We start from the raw sequence: 20,558 nt of genomic DNA, 5'->3' as shown, positions 1-20,558 counted from the left end.
GCTTCAACTGTTCTATTGACTCGGATCAGTGGATTCAAGAACCACTGTTGAATTCTGTCAGTGTGATTGCCACAAAATGCTATGGGCGGATATCAGATTTTAAAGAGTTAAAGAGGGGGTACATTTTGCCAAAATAATGTTAGTAGAAATAAACCACTAATATGAGATATTTTCCAATAAAGAAAATAGGGTAGCAGAACAAATGGTGGTTGAAACAATAGAGCTCTGCTTTTTAAAAGCATTTTTCCAATACATTATCTTTTATTGGAGGAAACTCAACTTCTTTACAGACAGGAATGAAAAGCCCACTTGCAACACAGAGATGAGAGTGTGCTGGCCCAAAAGACCACAGTCTAGCGAACAATCAAATATTAAACAATGTTTTCCTTCCTTTTCCAGAGAAAGCTTTTCCTCCATTCTCCATGTCTTATGCTCTTTACTCTTCGTGGCCAGACGGTTGTCCTCCCACCACGGCGCACGCTTTTCCTTTACTTGGCCTAAGCTGTTCACAGGCTGCCGCCGCTCAGCCGCCCCCAGCCCCCCGCTTCCAGGGCGCCTCACCCGTCCTCGCCGGGCTGCTCCCTCCGCAACACCATGTGTGATGTCGGCCCCCCTCTGCAATTTTTAAAACCACTTCAACTGGAGTGTTTCTTCTCAAATGTACCTGTAAGCCAGTGTCTTCTTTAAAAATTGTGCTTCATCCTTAATCATAGAATTCTGTATCAGTCAACTTCTGCTATATTCTTTGGTGGTTTTTTTTAAAAAAGGTATCTGCCGACAATATGAGAGCATAATGCCATGGGCACGCGCCTTCCTCAGGGCACCTCTGCAGAGACGGCCCGAGCGATAAAAACGTGTGGTTGCCTTAGCACAAGGCTAAAAATTACAGCAGTCGGATCAGCACAGGGTGTCACTCCTCTTGCCTAGCATTTTCTAACAGGCAGCTCGAAGCCTCACTTCCACACCGAAGTTTAGGTACCAGCCTATGCTATTGTTTAATTCTACACCGTCGCTTGAGACACAGCCATATGCCCTGAAATCAAAGGATCAACTGGGAGACTTCAAATTCAGTTTTGAATGTTGGGTCACATGTTGTGAAAGTTGAGTAACATTTTATAGAGCAAACCAAGGTCGATTCTAATGGAAGGAAATAAAAGAGAGGTTATAGTAAAATATACTAATGGACTGCATGATAACAGGCTTTAAAAAATTACATATATCTAAGATATTATAGATAGATAGATAATTGATTTGGACATAAAAACTAAATTGTCAGCATGACTATATAATATATAGTTTTAATCACTGAATCAAACATTTGATCAAATAGCACTGCCACAGTTCTGTCATATTTCAGAGGGAAAAAAGAGGAATGGGATTGCAGCGGGAATGTTGTTTGTATGGTAAGCAACCAGGTAATTTAACTGCAGTGCCTATCCTGCATATTTTTATGGATGGACACCCTAGGAAGTTTGCTAATAGAAAAGGAGAAAAGGGCTGTGTCTCAGAGAAAAATGATTAATTACATTTTCCATTATAGGTTACTTTTGTCATTAATCTTACTATACAGTTCAATTACCCGCAGGTAGTGCTTTGGGTTACTATTATTTAAAATTCATGTTTTTGCACTTTAAACAAATAACTGCTTAGAAAAAATTTGAAACCCTATGACAATAGCTGTCAAATGATGGATATATTTTTTAGAAGCATATTAAATTCCAAAAAATTAAACTGGGAATTTCTTACAGCTCTTTTATGTTCTTTTGGTCTTTGAATATTTAATAGTGAATTTAATTTACATGAAAAAAAATAAAGTTTAAAGTTGTGTTTAACAAAACAAAAAGAACATATTTTTAAGATGCTGACCGGTATGTTTAAATTGTATTTATTTTTACCTAACAGCAGATATCAAATCATATACCTGCCAGCCATAACATCCTCTGATGGCTTTTCACCATGCTCCCAATGGCCCTGGAGGTCCTTACCTGGCCTGCGACACTCTGCAATGCTTTAGCACCAGGCTACCTCTCACACCTCATGTGTTCCCTCACTCAAATATAGACATAGGGATCTGTCTGCCACATGTGTCATTTCCTCAGCCAGGAAACACACCCTACAGAATTGAGTCCACAGCTCCCTGTCTGCTTTCAGAACCACGCCTGGACGTTAGCTCTTCATGGACCTGTGCTGACCACCCTCCCTAAAAGGTCATCCCATCGCTCGCTCTCTCATGCTTGTTTCAGGGTTGCCCATCACTCTCAATACTATACATGTAACACTGAGTCTGTCTTTCTCAGCCACTTAAATGCAACACACACACACACACACACACACACACACACACACACACACGATCTTTAACACCTGATTCATCTGCAAATCGAAGCTCTGTTCAGAGCATGGAAATGAAATATACTGACCCATATGATCTTAAATCACTCTACTCTGTTGATCACTCCAGGTTTTTGTTTGTCTTTTTGGGTTTTTGTTCCCTGAGGCACTGTCTTCCCTTAAGCTCTGTTATGATTCTTTCAAGGATTTTTCCCCCAAACTTTGTGACCGCTCTTTTGCCACCATCAAATCCTTCAGATGAGTTTTCAAAGCCAAGCCTGAATCTGATGACATTCCACCATTGTCACTGCTCTTGCCCGGTACAAACCACCACCAACCTTCAGCTGAATTATTTTAAGGATTCTTCCTTCTTCATTCCTTGTTTCCTTACAGTCTATTCTCAAGAGAAAAGGCGAAATAAACTTTAAAAAATATCAGTCAGCTCAGGTAATGCTTCTGCTCAGAAAGGCCTCTCTGCTCACTCAGACTGAAATCCTTACAAAGACTCGTGTACACGCCCCAAGTCTCCATCTGCCCCTGGCCCCAGGTCCTGTCCTCCCCCCCGTCTGTGCAAGTAGACACGATATCCCCAGGCCCTCTCCAGCAGCAGGGCTCTGAGCTACTGCTTCTTCCCTGGAGAGTCACAGCTTTGATATTTCAGATCTTTTCTCAAATACCACCTTCTCAGAGAGGGTTTCCCAGACGCAAATTTTAAAAATTATACCCTCTCTTTTCCCATTGGCATTCCCTATTCTGTTTCCTTTTACTGCTTTATTTTTCTTCTTCATCCTTACCATTTTCCCCAGGGAACATGTCTTACTTTTTTTATAGATTGTAAGCTTCATGAGAACAAGGGTATTTATCTGTGATCATCACAGCTCTGTTCTCAGGGCCTGGAACAGGTGCGCAATAAATACTTACTGAATAAATAAAGAACACATAAACTAATAGAAACAAGGAAGTGTCAGAAAAGAGAAAACAGAGTTTCTTATTAAATAACATTTAGAAGTGTATTCAAAATATCGTACAATTATAAGTGAAGGTACACAATTTCCAGAAATGGTTATTTTATGGCTGTTAATTCTAATGCATCTTGTACATTGGACTTACAATTTTATTTGAAATCCATATTCTAATCCACTCTAAGGTAATCTTGATAGTAAATCTATCCTTTATTAGGACATGAAATTTTATCAGTTTTCTCAAAAGCAATGCTTCCTTCCCCTTCTCCACTTGATAATCAGTTAGGCAATGATGTAACTAATTGGTTGTGAGGGTTCAAAAATACTGAAGTTCATGACATTTTTTGTATTCTAGTCATGATCCAGATCTATGGTAACTATTAAATGTATAATTATCAGAAAATAAACACATTAAATCAATTGCTTGATAGAATAAGTGCCTTTTTAGCAGAAACAATTGTTTGCCCTCATATCCGTTGTATCCCTCATTCTGTTTGCTTGATTGTTAGATGCTTATGTCCTAAATTTTTCAGTCTTCCCTATGATTTCATTTTCTCTGTGATGGAGTTCTGGCCTTTAGAACATGAATGATGTTGATATTCAATTTCAGAGTCATGCTCTTAAAAGGAAAGCAAAGGTGCCCTCCCTTTCTTTGCTTCTCCATCCTACAGCCTGTAATGCTGAATCAGCAGGTGGTGTGTGCATCACCCCTGACTTTTACAAAAGAGAATAGCCTAGTTGGTAGAAGACCTTGGTCATTGACATCAGAAAGTCCTGGAAAAAGTCTATCTGGACATTTACATGGCAGAAAACCACAAGACTAAAAATTGTGACTCAGGGATCTAGTCCTATCAAGATGGCCATACTCAAGTAAATTTCCTGACTCCATTTCACTATTAATTGTTTGATCAATCAACTGTTACATATATGCCATATGTCAGTAAGCAGGCAACCCACTACAGATTATATGTTCTAGAAACAGGATTTAAGAAAATTATATCAAGCTCCTAGTGTTAGAGAAATCCCTACACTCAGTGCTTAGTCTCCCTTGGCAATGCAAGACGCAGGAGAGCAGGCCAGGGCAGGATCCCACAGCGACACGGACAGGGACCTTGGAGGCAGATAATTCACACTCATCAACCCAGACCTCGCAATTTTAATTGTGTAATATCAGGCAAGTTGCTTTATTTTTTTGCAGAAAAATTGTTTTCATGTTTAAGAACAGATAAATACATCTATTGTATAGGGTTGTTACATAGAATAAATGAGATAATATATATAAAACACCATAGTGCCAAACAGAATTGGTGTTCAATATATGGTGGCTATATAACCATTATTATGATGATTATATTATTGATTGCTCCAATCTTTAGGTAATTATAGTTGGGAAAATATATAGGTACTATATATGTGTACAATAATATAAATGTTGCTTGAATTCTATTAAAATGTGGGATTTCTGTCAATAGTATTTTTATAATCATACATCTCGGTCATAAATGAATTGTTTTAACCCTGTAGATACCAGTAAATGTATGTTTAAGAAAAAAAAAAGACTCCTGGAATCCCCGAGTGCCTTCAGGCACCTAGAATATACGATCTGGAGAAATTATCCCATGAACTGTAGTAAATTATCACTTTTTTAACTCAAAGAGGAAAGTTTACCCCTTAAGGAATATACATGTATAACCTCGTCTTCGGAAGTTTCTCATTCAAGCTAGCACTCAGCTGGTTTTCTAGGATGTCACGACAGCACTCCATGAGTTACAGGAGACACCTTTGACTATTAGCGATTAGGGGGGAAAAATCCCTCAGCGCTCCATTCAAACCAGGTCATGAGTCCCGGAGGTGTGTCCAAATTCCCAACTAAATAATGACATTCTGCTCCACATACCAACCTTACCTTTGTAAAAGAGGGGACAAAAAACAGTGACTTCAATCAGCGGTCTCTTGCCCAAAGACAAGGCAGGGAAAGAAACTAGGTTCACAACCCAAAAGCATTTCACAAGGTGCAGAACAAGCACACGTGCCAAGGACTAGAGGAGCCGGTCACGTTCAGAACCCGAACTGACCACGTGGCCTCAGGGCTGGCTCGGGGGCTGTGACACAGAAGGGACCTAAAGTAGAAGGCGTTTCCAAAAGAGCCCTATGTTATGGGAAGGTGTTAAGACTCTTACTCAAAGGGTTTTTCCATTGACTAAAGGGAAAGACTTTCCCTGAGTAATGTGTTCATGACGAGAAAGTTAATAACAGGGACGAAACTGTTTTACCAGGAGTGACGGGAGAAGGCAGAGCCGTGAGCGCCCAGGTCGCTGTGGCCGACGCCGCAGTGACCGCACGTCCTGACATCTGTCTTCAGTTACGTCCTGCGCCTCTGACGGAGGCAGGCTTGCTAGCTCGTCGCTAAGGGTAGCTTTTCTGTGCCATTCATTCGACTTGCGTTTCATCACATTGTAGTCCAAACCAGTCATAATAATTGTAGGAAACGGCCCAAGTAATGTTTCTGGTAAATCAAATAATTCTATTGCTAAGTAGGAATGAATAATGATAGGAGAGAAAAGGAAATGTTTAAACTGTTACAAAAGCAAATCATCATCATCTCCTTAAGGTCTTATCTACTGTTTTAGGGAATAAACACATGGAAAAAGTCAACGAACAGATAGACACTGTCCGTACTTACATCTTAAAATTACTAATGTGTTTAAGAAAACATTAGATTCTTTAGAATTTTATATTAATATGTAACAGATTTATAATCCCATTTTTGCTCTTTACACATACAGGTACACTAACCATGGTTGGCTTGTACCATCAAAGGTTTTCAAATATTTTATTCAGAACTGAAATCACAACTCCCAGAAAGGTAGTGAATTTCAATCCCTGGTGCTTATTCAAACTCTGAAGAACATAAAAATTTGAAAATAAATGCATAAATGAAAATAACTTTTTAGTTTTAAAGTTTTAAAAGAATGTAAAACAATTCTAATACCTGTGCCCTCCTTCTGGAAAATACAAAATCAAACCACAGAGGTAGAAAACTGGCCGTCAGCTACTTTTTAAACTCCCCAAGTGTGCATCTTGGCATTTTGGATTAAGAACTACTGCTCTAAAGAATGTTTTACATTTAAAATATTCATGCAAAGGCCAAGTTCCTGTTCCAACAATTTAATTAATTGTCATGAAACGGTGAGGGGTTCATGCTCTTGAAAACTACAGCGTGAACAAGGGTCTCTCCCACACCTTCCTGGTGACAGTTGCTAATAAACTCTTTGAAGTTCACTCTCCATGAAAGGGCAATGCAAAAATCTTTTTTTTTTTTTAACTGGAAATGAATCAGACAAACTTCTCAGCTACTCCCTAACCAAATTCCAGTAAATCTCATATTATTTGGCCCATTTCCCTTAACTCCTGTTGCGACTTAATTCTGCTTCTCTTCTATCCAAATTACCACTCTCAAAAGATTTTGCTTAGCAAATGAATTTTCAAGCTATTTTATCAGTTCTTGTCAAAATTGCATTTTTGGAGTCTGGAAAAAAAATATAATTTTAATACTAAAAATCCCTTCAGTAATTCAATTACTTTGGGATTTTGTCATATGTGTGAAAAGAGTATTTAGCTCCAAGAACAGACAGACTTCTAAAGGTAGGGCAGTTTTGCTAGTGTGTGTGTGTGTGTGTGTGTGTGTGTGTGAGCATTTTAATTTAAAGTTCAAAACAAATTCAGCAGATCTGAATCCCAGATTAACAGGAATTGGTGTATCATCCCTATTTTTATTATTAAAAGGTGACATTAAGCCATCACATTTCTTTTCAGGAGGCTCCCTTCTCAATAAGATAATGTAGCTACAAGCTGTAGACAACCCACTTCTCTTGCTTATTTCTTTAACAGCAGAAAGTATACAAATGATTCAGCTAAGGCTTTGTTCCTGCCAGGGTTTCTAGAATGCTTCTAACCTGAGGCAGTGTTTGAAGGGTTTTATCCCAGCATCTGGAAGAAATCATCCCAACACTCTTAACTTTAGTCCACGCCTCATCTTTTGTGTTCCTTTATTTATTCATTCATTCAACTAGTGCTTTTGAAACATTTCTATGTACCTAGCTTTGAGGATACAGCAGAAAACACAACTGGAAATAAATCTTGTCTTCACAGAGCTTGCATTTGTATGGGACAGAATGAAAAGAAACACTGAGTTTTGCATAACAAATGATAACTGCTAAAAGGAAAATCAGAGAGGTTGTTAGGAAACTTGGGAAGTATAAGTGATGTTCACACCATAAGTGTTGAAGTTTAGCAAGGCCTCATTGAAAATGTGAAATTTAAGTAAAGAACTGAAAGAGAGGAGGGGTGGATGCCATGGCTATGTGGGAGGAAAGACTCCGGGTGGAGGCGTGAGTAAATGGGCTGGCGCTCTGAGGCTCGCGTGGGAAGAGATGAAAGCTGAGAGCATGAGGGCAAATCACAGAGGATCTTATTGGCTTATAATAAAAAATTTCTTTTTTTAAGTGTCATGGGAAATCTCTAGGTTGTTTGAACTATAAAGGAAAGTGATTTGACCTGTGGTTTCATAGGATGACTTTGGCTAATATATTGAGACAAAAAAGTAGCGGTCATGAGCCTAAGCAGACGGAAGCATTAAGAGTTAAGGATAGAAATTGGGGGCTGAGATTGCATGTGTTAAAATTTTTTATCTGAAGTTTCATGCAAACACAGGAAACTGCCCAAGTAATAAATGCTCAACTGGGAAGATTTTCCAAAGTAACCACATGGGTGCTTCAATCATCCAGAACCAAAAAAAGTGTTGCGAGCATCACCAAAGGCTCCTCTGTCCCCGCTGTCAGCATCCCTCCACTCTTACCCAGATGTAACCACCGTCCTGACTGGTAACAACGTATCCTGGTTTGCCATGTTTTTAAACAATATGCAAATAAAATCATACAATATTGAACTGTTTTCTGCCTGAAACTTTTTGTTCAAATTATGTTTGCAAAATCTATCCAAAATAACGGTTTAATGGGTTGATGCAAATGCAATAGCCTTTCAGTCTATTCATGCAACTGATGCTTCTTTATTAATCTTGTATATAGAAGATATCTTAACTCACTAATTCTAATAATCAGTAGGCTCTTCAGGATTTTCTAGGTAAAATTGAAGTTACCTACAAAAAATGACCATTTTTATTTTGCTTTCTCATCTTTGTAACATTTATTTATTTTTCTTTCCTTTTGTCTATGAATAGAGGCTGCTATACAATGTTGAAAACAAATGATAGAAAGTATCCCTGGCTCATGTCTAATTTTATAAAGGTCTCGATATTTCAATAGTAAGTTTGATATTTGTGTTAGTTTATTTTTAATTACTTATGTCAGAGTTCTTTTCTATTCCAACTTTATTACATAAGTTTACAATACATAGGAGTAAAATTTTATCAAATGTTTTTTCTGTCACGTTGAAAAGATCTATGATTCTTCTATCATTCTGTTAATGCAGTGATTTGCACTGATTGAGCTATAAGTGTTAAACCTCACTTGCATTCTCTGAACAAACATTATTTCATACTGGAAGCTGTGGCTGACTTTTTATTTGATTTGTCTATATTTTTTAAGGATATTTGCTATATGTTCATAAAAGAGGTTGGCCTGTAATTTTCCTTTCCTATAGTGTTCGTGTCGAGTTTGGGGAAGCACAAGCCCTCATCAAACAAACTGGGATGTATTTCCTGTTTCTTTTCTCCAGAAGATTTTGCATTGTGTGGATTGATGTTATAGTTTCCCTTAGAGGCTTCACTAATAGAGCCACTTGGGCCTGGAATTCTCTTGGTCCAAAAGTTTGAAATTTAAAATTTAAATTAATTCCTTTAAAAGATCTAGGACGATTCAGATTTTATTTATTGTTGTGTCACCTTTAGTAAAGTGTGTTTCTAAGAATGTATCTACTTCATCTAAAAAGTCTAATCTATTGGCAAGAATGTATTGATACTAAGAATTCTATTGAATATTCAACTATTGTACCATAACTCTCTATATAACTTGCGTTCTTCATTAGGCTTCCTGGTTATTGAGTAGTTAGCATATGGCCTGCAGCCTGAGCTCCAGACCACTTCAGGGGATGGCATTAACTACGGTCTGAAAAACAGCAGTGATGCTGCTATGAGGCCACATTTCTTGACGGACAGAGTTAAGGCGATAAAGGTCATTACTCCCACACAGCACACTCGCAGATACATCAGGTCAACGTGAATGTTGGGCCCTCTCCACTGCAGATAGAATAAGTAGGATGTGTTTCAGCCGGGCCACCATCTCCGACTTTTCCACCGTGATTGGATGTACAAACCCCAGGGCTGTGGGCCATTAAATTTAACCCTGGGCGGAAGGTCTGAAGCTCATCACATTCCCCCAACTATTTTTTTGCCAGTGAGACTAACATGACGTGAGGCTATGAATACTGTGAGTAAACCTTGCCCCATACCACTTATTTGGCATGAGTTCTTCCTTTGCAAATGCCATTGCCCTATACCCTGGAGAGAACTGAGAAGCAGGCCTCCACTGCCAGGCCCATCTGAAATTTTACGTAACAAATAGGAAGCACTGTAAGGACACACTGCTAATTGGCTGAAACTAGAGTATTTTAAAACCGCATACTAAGTAGCTAATTACTCTACAAATAGCATATTAACAGTAGCTAGGAGTAATGTGCTGATAAACATATTGTCAGAAGGTGTTTTGGTAAATGGGAGGAAGAGAGTGGAGTGTCCTTGTAAAATATGAGAGTATTAAGTATTTTGAACAGAACAGGATTTGCGAGTAATGCTGGTTGTCCAAGGATTACAAAATGCTCACACTTTATAACTGTCACCAAAAAAGGGGGTGATCGTTCAAATAAGAATGTGAATAGCTTTTTGGCTCTAAAATTTAGAAGCCAGGAAAGGGGCGCTTATTCACGAAATCAGCAGACACTTACTAATCAACTGTGACGGAGAGCACATTTAGTTTCTCGCTCCCCCACAATCTAGACACTCTCCTTGACTGCAAAAGGCAGTGTAACAGCTGGTTTGCTTTTATTTTATTATTCACTGTGACCACTTCCAGAAATGTCGGCATAGCCAGCATAGGACAGGAAAATCCCACCCTGAGAACATGAACACTGATGAAAAGGAGTTGAACCGTACGCCAGCCCTCGGGGCATCAGGTTTTTCACACGTCAGCACATCAAAAGCTTATTCACATGACATCTACAAAATACCTGAGCAATACTCTCCAAAATTGTTAAAGTCATCAAAAACAAGACTATCTGATGACCTGTGACAGCCAAGAGGAACCTAAGGAGACACAACTAAATAATATAATGAGCTATCCTGGGTGAAATCCTGGAACACAAAAAAAATAATTTAGGTAAAAAGCAAAGAAATCAAGCTGAATCAAATATGAACTATATACTTAATAATAATGCATCACTATTGGCTTATTAATTATGACAAATGTATCATACTAACATAAGATGTCAATAAAAGAGGAAACTGGGTATGGATTTTATTGGAACTCTATTTTGCAACTTTTCTGTAAATCTGAGTCAATTCTAAAATTTAAAAAATAATAGTTAAACAAGTATATTCACTGAAAACAAAGTAAATTAACTTTATCTCAACTTTTACAGTATTATTATGAATGTATTTCACATACTATCTGCTTGTGGCAATATATTTAGTACATGGTCTCTCATTTTATATATACAGGACAATTCATGGCTTTATGGTTAATGTTTAGCTGGGCTGGTGTTTAACATTAATTCAGTAATTTTCATTGAACACCCACCTACCATGCTCAAGAAAGCATGTGTTAAAAACTTTGGTAAATGCCCTAGCAGATCAGAAAGGAATCTTTCTTCATTTTAGTAGAGGAGATAAAACACATAAGAATCTATTGGACAACACTGGAAGTAGTAAGACTATAGTGGATGCTCTAGTGTGTTACCCAGATCCTGCCTTTAGGACAGAGGCATCCACTCCTGCGGCCTGTCATATCAGTAAACTTAACTAGGGTCCAGTGATCTTAGGCATTCCAAGATATGCCCTCCAAAGAAAAGAGCAAATTATTGCATCTTGCCTTTCCCAGCACTAAGAAAGAAGCTCAAAGTTTGCTAGGTACTTTTGAGTCCTGAAGGCAACATTTGCTACACTTGGGAACACTGCACTAAACTTTTTAGGGATAGCAATGGGAGGCTGGCAGCTTTGCATGGACCAGAGCAGGGCAATGCTCTGCAGTGGGCTGGGGGCAGACCCGTCATATGACCTGGCAGTTTCTATTGTTCTAAAGATACCTGTGCTGGAGAAAGATACATCGTGGAATTTATGTCTAGTTTCAATAAGAAAATATAAATATAGACCTAGCATCCTATAGGAAGGCCACATACAGTAGAAGACTATGTAGTATTTGAAAAGGAGCTTCTCTTATGGTGCTGGGACACGCAGAGACAAAATGGCCATGGATTGCAAGTGACCGTGCAATCAGAGCTACCCAACCCAAGGTGCGCTCTATCAGACTAACTATGACAAAGATTGGATTAACCCAGCGCAGTCCACCATAAAAATGATACTTACAGGATCAGGACAGAAGCAGAGCCACAAGAGGCATGCGTTAGCTGTACAAGCAGGTAGATCCACCAATCAAAAGTGACTGGAAATATAGTCACCGATCAACTTTACACCAGTGCCACCTTATCGATACATGGATGCAGAACTAAGCAGTTAAAGATGAGAATAATCCAGAAAAGACCAGGGTGGATCCTTTACTCTTAACAAGACATACCTAAAATTTGTTCATATAGGTATACTCGAATATTAATTATGCCATTGCATCTCTTTATGCTTAAGCTAACAATCATTTTGCTATTAAATTATTGTGAGGTATATTTCAAAACCAATGTTTCCTTCATGATTTTTTTCATACAGTTTAAAATAAAATAACTCAGAGGAATTTGTAGGAAAACACAGTTGCTCTAGGCAGAATTTAATGGGCATTGTAGTAAAGATTTTGATATTTCTAGAAACAGATCCCATGTGCCCATTTCCCATCCTCCCAATAGTGCCAGACAACATCCTACGTCGATGAAGCACATATTACAAAAGCGAAGACAATGTACCTTTTTAGAATGAATGAGAGGTCTTCATCTTGGGACACATATATTGACAAAGGATAAATTTGTATTACTTAAAACAAAGACACTGCATCAGCCATTTTAACAACAACAACAACAAAGTTAATTTAGAGAGTGACATCAGCAATGTCACTTAATACATAAGTATTGAGCAATTTGCAAAATTATTAGCATTCATATGTATATGAACTCCCTGGTCATATGAGTTGGCTGTTTTCCTACTGGATAATTGATTTGTAGAAAATTTTTGTATATGAAGAAAATTGCCTCTTTGCCTCGATGTGTGTTGCAGATACTGGATTATAGGTTGTCAGCTCTTCTGGGGGGGATTCACTTACAGTATTAATGTTATTCCAACATAATTTATTCTTGTTATTTGTGTAGTCAAATTTATCAATGTTTTTCTTGTGTGATTTTTACCTAGGACTTAGGCTCATCTAGTAATTTTATGGCCTCATATTTTACAGGTAAATATTTGATTTATTTTTAAATCACAGAAATGGTTATTCATGTGTCCGAACACCTTTTCCTTAATTACATGTTCTCTCCTCACTTATCTGAAATGCTATCTTTATCACATTCTAAGTTCCCACATGGCTTTCTTTCTGTTCAGTCTATTTTCTTTCATTGTCAGCCGGTTTATATCTATGCTATGGCGGCTCATTTTCATTATCAGAGATTTGTAACAAAATATATTGTTTACTCACATCTCATTCTTTTATGAAAAATTTTCTAACTTTATTTGCATATTTATTTTTCTTAATAATGTTATTTTTTTAATTCTAAAAGGAAACATATCTGTTAGTTTATCTCCTATTGTACTGAATTCACAGAATAATTTACAAATTGTTATCTCTTCCATAGTGAATGTGGTTTGTCTTTTGTTTTACTCAAGTTTCATTTTATAAGTTAACCATGTTTAATAGGTATTTAAACTCTTGGGTATTATTGTCAATAGGACATTTTTCTTCCATTATATCATTTAGTCAATTATTATTTTCATAAAGAATAGCTATCTTTTAATATTAGGATATTTACCTTTTGTCCTATGTAATTTGCTATTTATATTTTTAGTTGACCCCATTGGTTGAAGGGGGAAAAAATCATATATTCCGCATATAAACTTTCAAACACATTTTTCTTAATTTATTTTTTTAATTTTGGCAAGCTATATGTAACATAAAATTTATTCTTTTAGCCATTTTTAAGTGTACAGTTCAGTAGTGTTAAGTACATTCACTTAACTCTAGAACTCTTTTCTTCTTGCAAAACTGAAACTCTATACCCATTAAACATCCCCCCATTACCCCTGTCCTCTGGCCCCGGGCAACCACCTACATTTTAAACTTTTAAATAAAATTTTTTTTTAATTTTCTTTGACGTATTGACCAAGCACTTCAGTAATGGCATCAAATAATAATGATTACACTGAGAAGCGCTTTCTTTTTGCCACAATTAATGGGAATATGCCAAGTTATTAGCTATAAACAACAAAAATAATTTTGGCAGAAAAGGGATTTGTTGAAAGGGTACTGATGAGCTCAAGAACTGCTGGAAAGCCTGGTGGTGAACAGGCTAAAGTAACAGGCAGGGATCAGAGAGGTCAGGCAAAATGGGGCCAGCAAATACAGTGAGGACATCGTGACGACCACTGCCGAACATCAGGTACTGTAGATCGTAACGGTTCACGCCTGGCCTGGCCTGGCCTGGCCCCTGTCACTGATCACTGAATTTTACCACTGGCATTGTGGCTACAATAGTCTCTGTGATCTGGGAGTCAGGGTTCCCAAGCTTGTGGGGGCAGGACTATAGTTGTGGTCACAGACGATAACCTAGTCTGTCATCATGCACTCCCCATAAAAACACATTACTTTCTCTTCTCTGAATGTTTTATTCTAACTACATAATGACTATTCCACCATCCTACATCTCAATAGCAAAACAAAGAAAAACACTAAACCTTTTTTCAAGTACGATACATTCTGAAGTGATCACCCACTCATTTGCCTTATGGACATCACCCTGATTCTTACTTGAGTAACAATAGTCTCTCTATTTCTTATCTTTATATTACCCTTTTCACTGTATAAACCTTAACGTTTTGCAAACTGACAAACCTGCTGGTTTTTCCTCAGGATCTTAACCTCAACCATTCTGTTGCATTCAGTATAATTAAATTCTCTCCAATTGATCTCATTTCATAGTTAAACCTTTGGGGAAAACAATTTTTTTCTTTAAATTTCATAGTTGCATTATTTCCAAAGATTAGCACAGTTGAGAATATATGTACTGTACAGCAGTTAATTTTATGTACGAACTGGGCTAGGCTATGATGTCTAGCTGTTTGGTGAAACACTGTCCAGATGTCGCTGTGTGGGTATTTGGTAGATATGAGTGGCATTTACAATCAGTTGCTTTAAGCAAAGCAGATGAACTTCGATGATGTGGGTGGCCTCATCGTATCAGCTGAAGGTATTTCGAGCAGGGAAGGAATCCTAGTCTGCTGGCTAGTCTCCAGATTTTGACTTGCTAGTCACAACTGTGTGAGCCATTTCCTTAAAATAAATCAATCTGTCCCCCTTTTTCTACAACATCATCATATCACTTTTAGATTGGTACATTTGTATATCTATATCTATATCATCTGTACCAATATCTGTCTATAGCTGTGCCTATATCTATATCTATACAGATCTCCTACAGCTCTACTTCTTTGGAGAACCCTGAGTAATACAACTGGCAATATTCCTGTTAGTTGTTGTCCTCAATACTTTATAACAAATATACACAAAATCCCAGTGGAATATGACAGTAAGTTTCTATTTTTCACACATCTGGATGATCTTGTCTGGGCTAGGCTGGGTGGTTCTGCTGCAGCCTGAGTGGTACCCCAGCTCCTTTCCACAGGGCTTTGGACCAGCTGGTTTTCTCAGCCTCTTGGACCAAAAGAGTGGCTATGATGGCAGAGATATAACAGAGCAAGCTCAACAACACAGCGCCTTTTAATACGGCACACTTTCATTTACATGCCATTGGCCAAAGCAAGTTGCATGACTAAGACACAATTTACTTCATTCTTACATGAAAACAACTTTACTTCTAAAGACAATCTCTTTTTTTTTTTGTCTTTGCCAGAAACAAGTAGATTAAAACAGTTTAAGTCATAAACAAGTGGGTCTGAAATTATACTAAACCAAAACACAGCACTGCTAGGGGTTTAATCCCCGTTTCCAAGTTGGGAATGACTTTAAATTACAACCACTGAAACAATGTGAGTTCTTGTATATTTCCTTACGGGTGGCAAAGAGAGAGGAAACTAAAGACATGGAATGTCATTCTACAGCTAGTTTTTCAGGGACGAAAGCAGAGATAATAGGCAATAGAAATTTTTCAGCTCCATTATAACCTTATGGGACCACTACTGTATATGGAGCCTGTCACTGATCCAGGCACTGTTATGGGGCACATGATATACAGCTATTCTATACTCATTAAGGTTCATTTGAAGTTTAAATCTAGACATCATATTTTAAACTGATATTTATAAGTAGTAGTATAAAAGAAAGAATATGCTGAGGGTGACCTTCTTGAAGACATGCTCTTTTTCTATTTCTGAAACCCCAACCTGCTACACACAAGAGGTTTGATAAATGTTTATTGTAGGTGACTTGGAAATGCTTAGCATAGACCAGGGTTCAGAAAACTTTTTTTCTGCAAAGAGACAGATAATAAATATTTTAGACTTTGTGGGCCATGCCGTCTCTGTTGCAACGACTCAACTTTGCCATGGTAACAGGAAAGCAGCCAGAGACAATGTGTAAACACATGGGCATAGCTGTGTTTCTGTAAAACTTTATTTACAAAAATAGGCTCATAGCCAGGCTTGCCCATCCCTAGTGCAAACTAAAAAGGACTTATTGGAGATGTCAACCCCCTCCCCCGTTGAAAACCTTTACTGGCACTTTTCTACATGGGATCGTAACTCTTTAGTTCATATATAAGAAAATAAACTTAAATTAGTAAAAGTTACAGGAGGGTAGACATTTTTATCCTTTTGACATAAGAAATGTTTTACAAACATGAAAGATATTTCCAATAATTAGACTATGAAGAGTATAAGCTGCCTCAAGACATGGATTTTTCTCATCACTTGGTATATTCAAGCAGATTGCCCATCTATATTGTACCTACAGCTATAATGTTCCTATGAGTCACCAAGGGGACTTGTTGAGATGCAGATTCCAATATTTGAGACCTGATCTTCACCTGAAATGGTGCCTTTCTAACAATCACCCAGCTAATTCGAATGTTGCTGATTCAGGGTCACATCTTGCACACCAAGGATCTAGTACTATGAAACGCATTCTTGGTTTCTGGCAATTTATTAAATTCCCAAATTAAATAATTTATTTGCAAATTATAGATACAAATTACTTAAAGTTAGGGCCCAAAACAACCACTTACATTTTGAATTTTTTTTAATTTTATAAAATTATTTCTTTGATAGTTTACCACTAAATTTAATCTGAATTAAAATCACCTTTACTTTTCCAAGCATTGCCAACGTATATCCTCATTTAATATTTTACCATAGTAAAATGAAGTGAATTTAGGTGAAATAAATATTTTATGTATCATGTTAATATTTTAAAAGAGCCACCAGATATTTTCACTTTTATCAAGCATCCTATACAATCACTTTCATGATAGCACAGATAACAAAGATGTGTTGAATGCCAGCCAGGTATAGGCTGGGGACTCTCCCACGTAGTTTTTATATGTATCTAAGGCCTGCATTTTACAGGAAAGTTTACAAGGTCCTTAAATACTGAAGCCAAGATTTGTTTCAGAGCCTGACACGGCTGTAAACATATTTCTCACTACTTCTTATGGTGAATATTAATAATAAAAGTGCATCAATAGCTGATAAGTAAAAACTCCACATGTGTAAATCTAATAACCTGGCTCATCTATACACGTATCTCATTTGTGTCAATGCTAATAAAAATGCAGGAAACTGACCCTCCCAACTACAACGGGAAAGCTCTGATAAATGTGCATGAGAGGAAAGGGAGGGAAGAGGAAGGAGAGAGGAAGGTTCTGGAGATCAGAGCCTTCACTGCAGCTACGGGGCAGAGGGCCTGCGAGCAGCCCCAGCTGGTGCTGCGCTTGGTGAAGCCATTAGAGCAGCAGCCCCTGGCACGGAGTGGCTCCTGGCCTGCAGGCCACCGTAAAACAGCACAGCCTTTTTCCACCAGAAGAAAAGGCCAGTGTCTGTGGTGCAAGCACTTTACCACATGCTGCTTTTGGTAGAGAAAGCAAGGCGGGGGGGGGGGCAAAAAAGCCAGAGTCAGAGTTTTCCTGACTTCCTTCTAAAGAGAACTCTTCCTCCACTTTAAATAGCCCTTTGGAAATGACATTTATTTATTTAACAAAGAAAAGAACAATTAAAAAATTCTATGGACCCCAAAAGGATGGTAAGAGTGATCTCTGAGTCGCACTGGAACTGTTTTTCATGAGGAATTATCTAGCAGATGTTAAAAGAAACCGTGATGAACAGAGGGAGTGACTAGACCAGAGCAAATATATGTATAAAACTACAACACTTAGGATTATTTACTTGACTCTGTGCCTATGAGTTTCTCTTACAAGCTCAGCTGGGTGGATATCAGTTTATTGGAAGATTATGTGTTTATCCCTGGGGTTTGATGTGTTTCTCATTGCGCCTGGAGCCACAGTCGAACATATTCCCCGAGATAGAAGGGGGCAGTCTTCCTGGGCCAGAAGAGGCCCTCAGGGGACCATGCATTCCCGGCCCAGCTGCGACCTAACTACCTGGGGTAACAGAACTACCTTTAATCAAGAATGATCCAGAACAGAAACTTCTGGAGGGAGGTGCTGAGTAGACGAAAACTCAGTTCACTCAAGCAAACCCTGAATACATTTGTCAAAATATATTCCTTTTAAATCTCATGGAATACAATTTAGTTTTTCCTCAGTGACTCAACAGTGTTTAAAAACAGTCTTTTTATCCTTACAAAGCCAGATTATTATTTTACATATTACAAACAATCTAGCCTGAGTGTTAAATATCTGGATACATGGATGTTTACCTTTTGGTTTGGGGGTCATTTCAAGAATCCCATGTACTGTGAATATATACACATATATGCACATATACATACACAAGCACAAACACATACACACAAACAAATATATGGTCATTTATATTTGCAAATCCAAACATGACTGGGTTAAAATATGGTGAGTTTTGCGCAGACATTGTGAAATATTTTTTTTCTCTTGTAGCAAGTTCACAAATGTCCCTGTGTACTCTTCACGATGGGTTTATCCAAAGGTGACTGGAAGCTGGTCAAGTGAGATAGCTGAGCAAGCAGCGGCTTTCACCGCCAGCAGCCTTTTCAGGAAGCGTCTCTCTGGTCAGAGCAAGGGCTCAGCATTGGAAGCAGCCTTCACAGAGTCGCTTCTCAAGGGGCCCCTGCTGGTGGGGTAGCCACTCCAAAGCATACATTACTCCACTCTTCCTGGGGCAAGGAAGCAGGTATGTCCAAGAGAACGGCAGCTTTCAAAAATGCAGTCAGGATTTAGGAGACAGCACCATAGGCTCCTGCCTGGGCTTGGCTAATTTTAACCGTAGTCTTACCAGGCAAATGGATGTGTTGAGGTTTATGGGGTGTCAAGAAGTTTCTACTTGAGACTACAGTTTTTGGTGAAACCAAATGAGATTGCTGATATTCAAGAATTTTTGCCCTAAAAATGGCCATTACGTATATCATATAACCTAATGTAACTATATGTTCTAAAACTTGTATAACTTGCCCCAAATTCAATACATTAAAGATGAGTTTCGTGATTTTTGCTCCTTTTGTTAAAACAAATACAAGCTTGCCCATAACCTTTCTCACTTGAGGTGAATTCACTTAATAGGAACCCTTTTCCCTCCCGTATCTGTGGTTCCTCTTTACTGAGGGGGTGGGGTTCTCCCACTTTTTCTTTCTGGGGAATGAAAACTTGAGTAATGGCAACCTTTCCGTGAGAGAAGAGTAGGGAAGTCTGAGTAGACAAAGGGCAGATTTTGTATAGACACTCCAGGTGGGAGGGCAGGCTGTGTGCACAGAGGTGGTAGGGCTCCTATGACATGCTTCCCAGGGAAGCTTCAGACTATGGGGGATGAACATAGGCTCTGGACCCACACTTTCTGGAAGGGAACATCAGCTCTGACATTTACAAATTGTAAGACCTTGACCAAGCTCCCCAACATCCCTGTGTCTCACAGACCTCCTGTGTAAAACAGGGCTATTTTGAGGGATTAGGCAAATTTTTGTATGTAAAGCACCTAGACTAGAACCTGCCATGTAAATGTTAGCTACCACCAATGTTAGCTACACCAATGTTAGCTACCACCGTTGCCCTGATCTCTCTGCAATAACTCAACAGAAGTGCCTATTACGCAGGCCACCACAAAATCCCCACCCCACTGTGTGACATGCAGGTCCCTCCGTGAGTGGAAATACATGCCAGGACACTGTAGATGAGAAATCAATGTGGAAACTGTGATCATCCCACCAGAGAAATGTGTTACTGACATCTCTAGGCTGCTAGGATGTCTTGAGCTACAGGACGATCTGAACAGGGAGACATCTTAGAAAACCACCCCAGTTATAACGTCTGAGTATAACAATAGATGAGAATCTTTTTTAAGTACCTTTTCAACAGAAACGTGTTTTGCACCCATTGAGCAGGCTGTGCTGTTTTCTGGTAGTGTATTACCCCCACGGGGCATCTGTCATGCTTCCAAACCTATTTGTCATATAGAACTACGAAATCCGTATTAGTTATTGCCCGTGGAAACAATAAAAGGCCACATGCTAGTGCCTCAATTCATCATCTCTTTCTTTTACCTAATGAACATAAAAAATGTCTAGAAGCAAAACAAAGCAAGCACATGAACCAACACAGCGCTTCCCAGTTTCCTGAGCTTTCGTTTTGCCTGCATTCTGTTCTGACATTCCCGCAGCCCCTTCTTAGACATCCCGGCCACTGCCTTCGGCTGACCCCCCTCTTCCAATCTACTGGACAATGTGTCTTAGA

The sequence above is a fragment of the Miniopterus schreibersii genome, assembly GCF_964146895.1.
Source record: "Miniopterus schreibersii genome assembly, chromosome: 5".
Lineage (NCBI taxonomy): Eukaryota > Metazoa > Chordata > Mammalia > Chiroptera > Miniopteridae > Miniopterus > Miniopterus schreibersii.
This window is presented reverse-complemented; position numbering follows the sequence as displayed.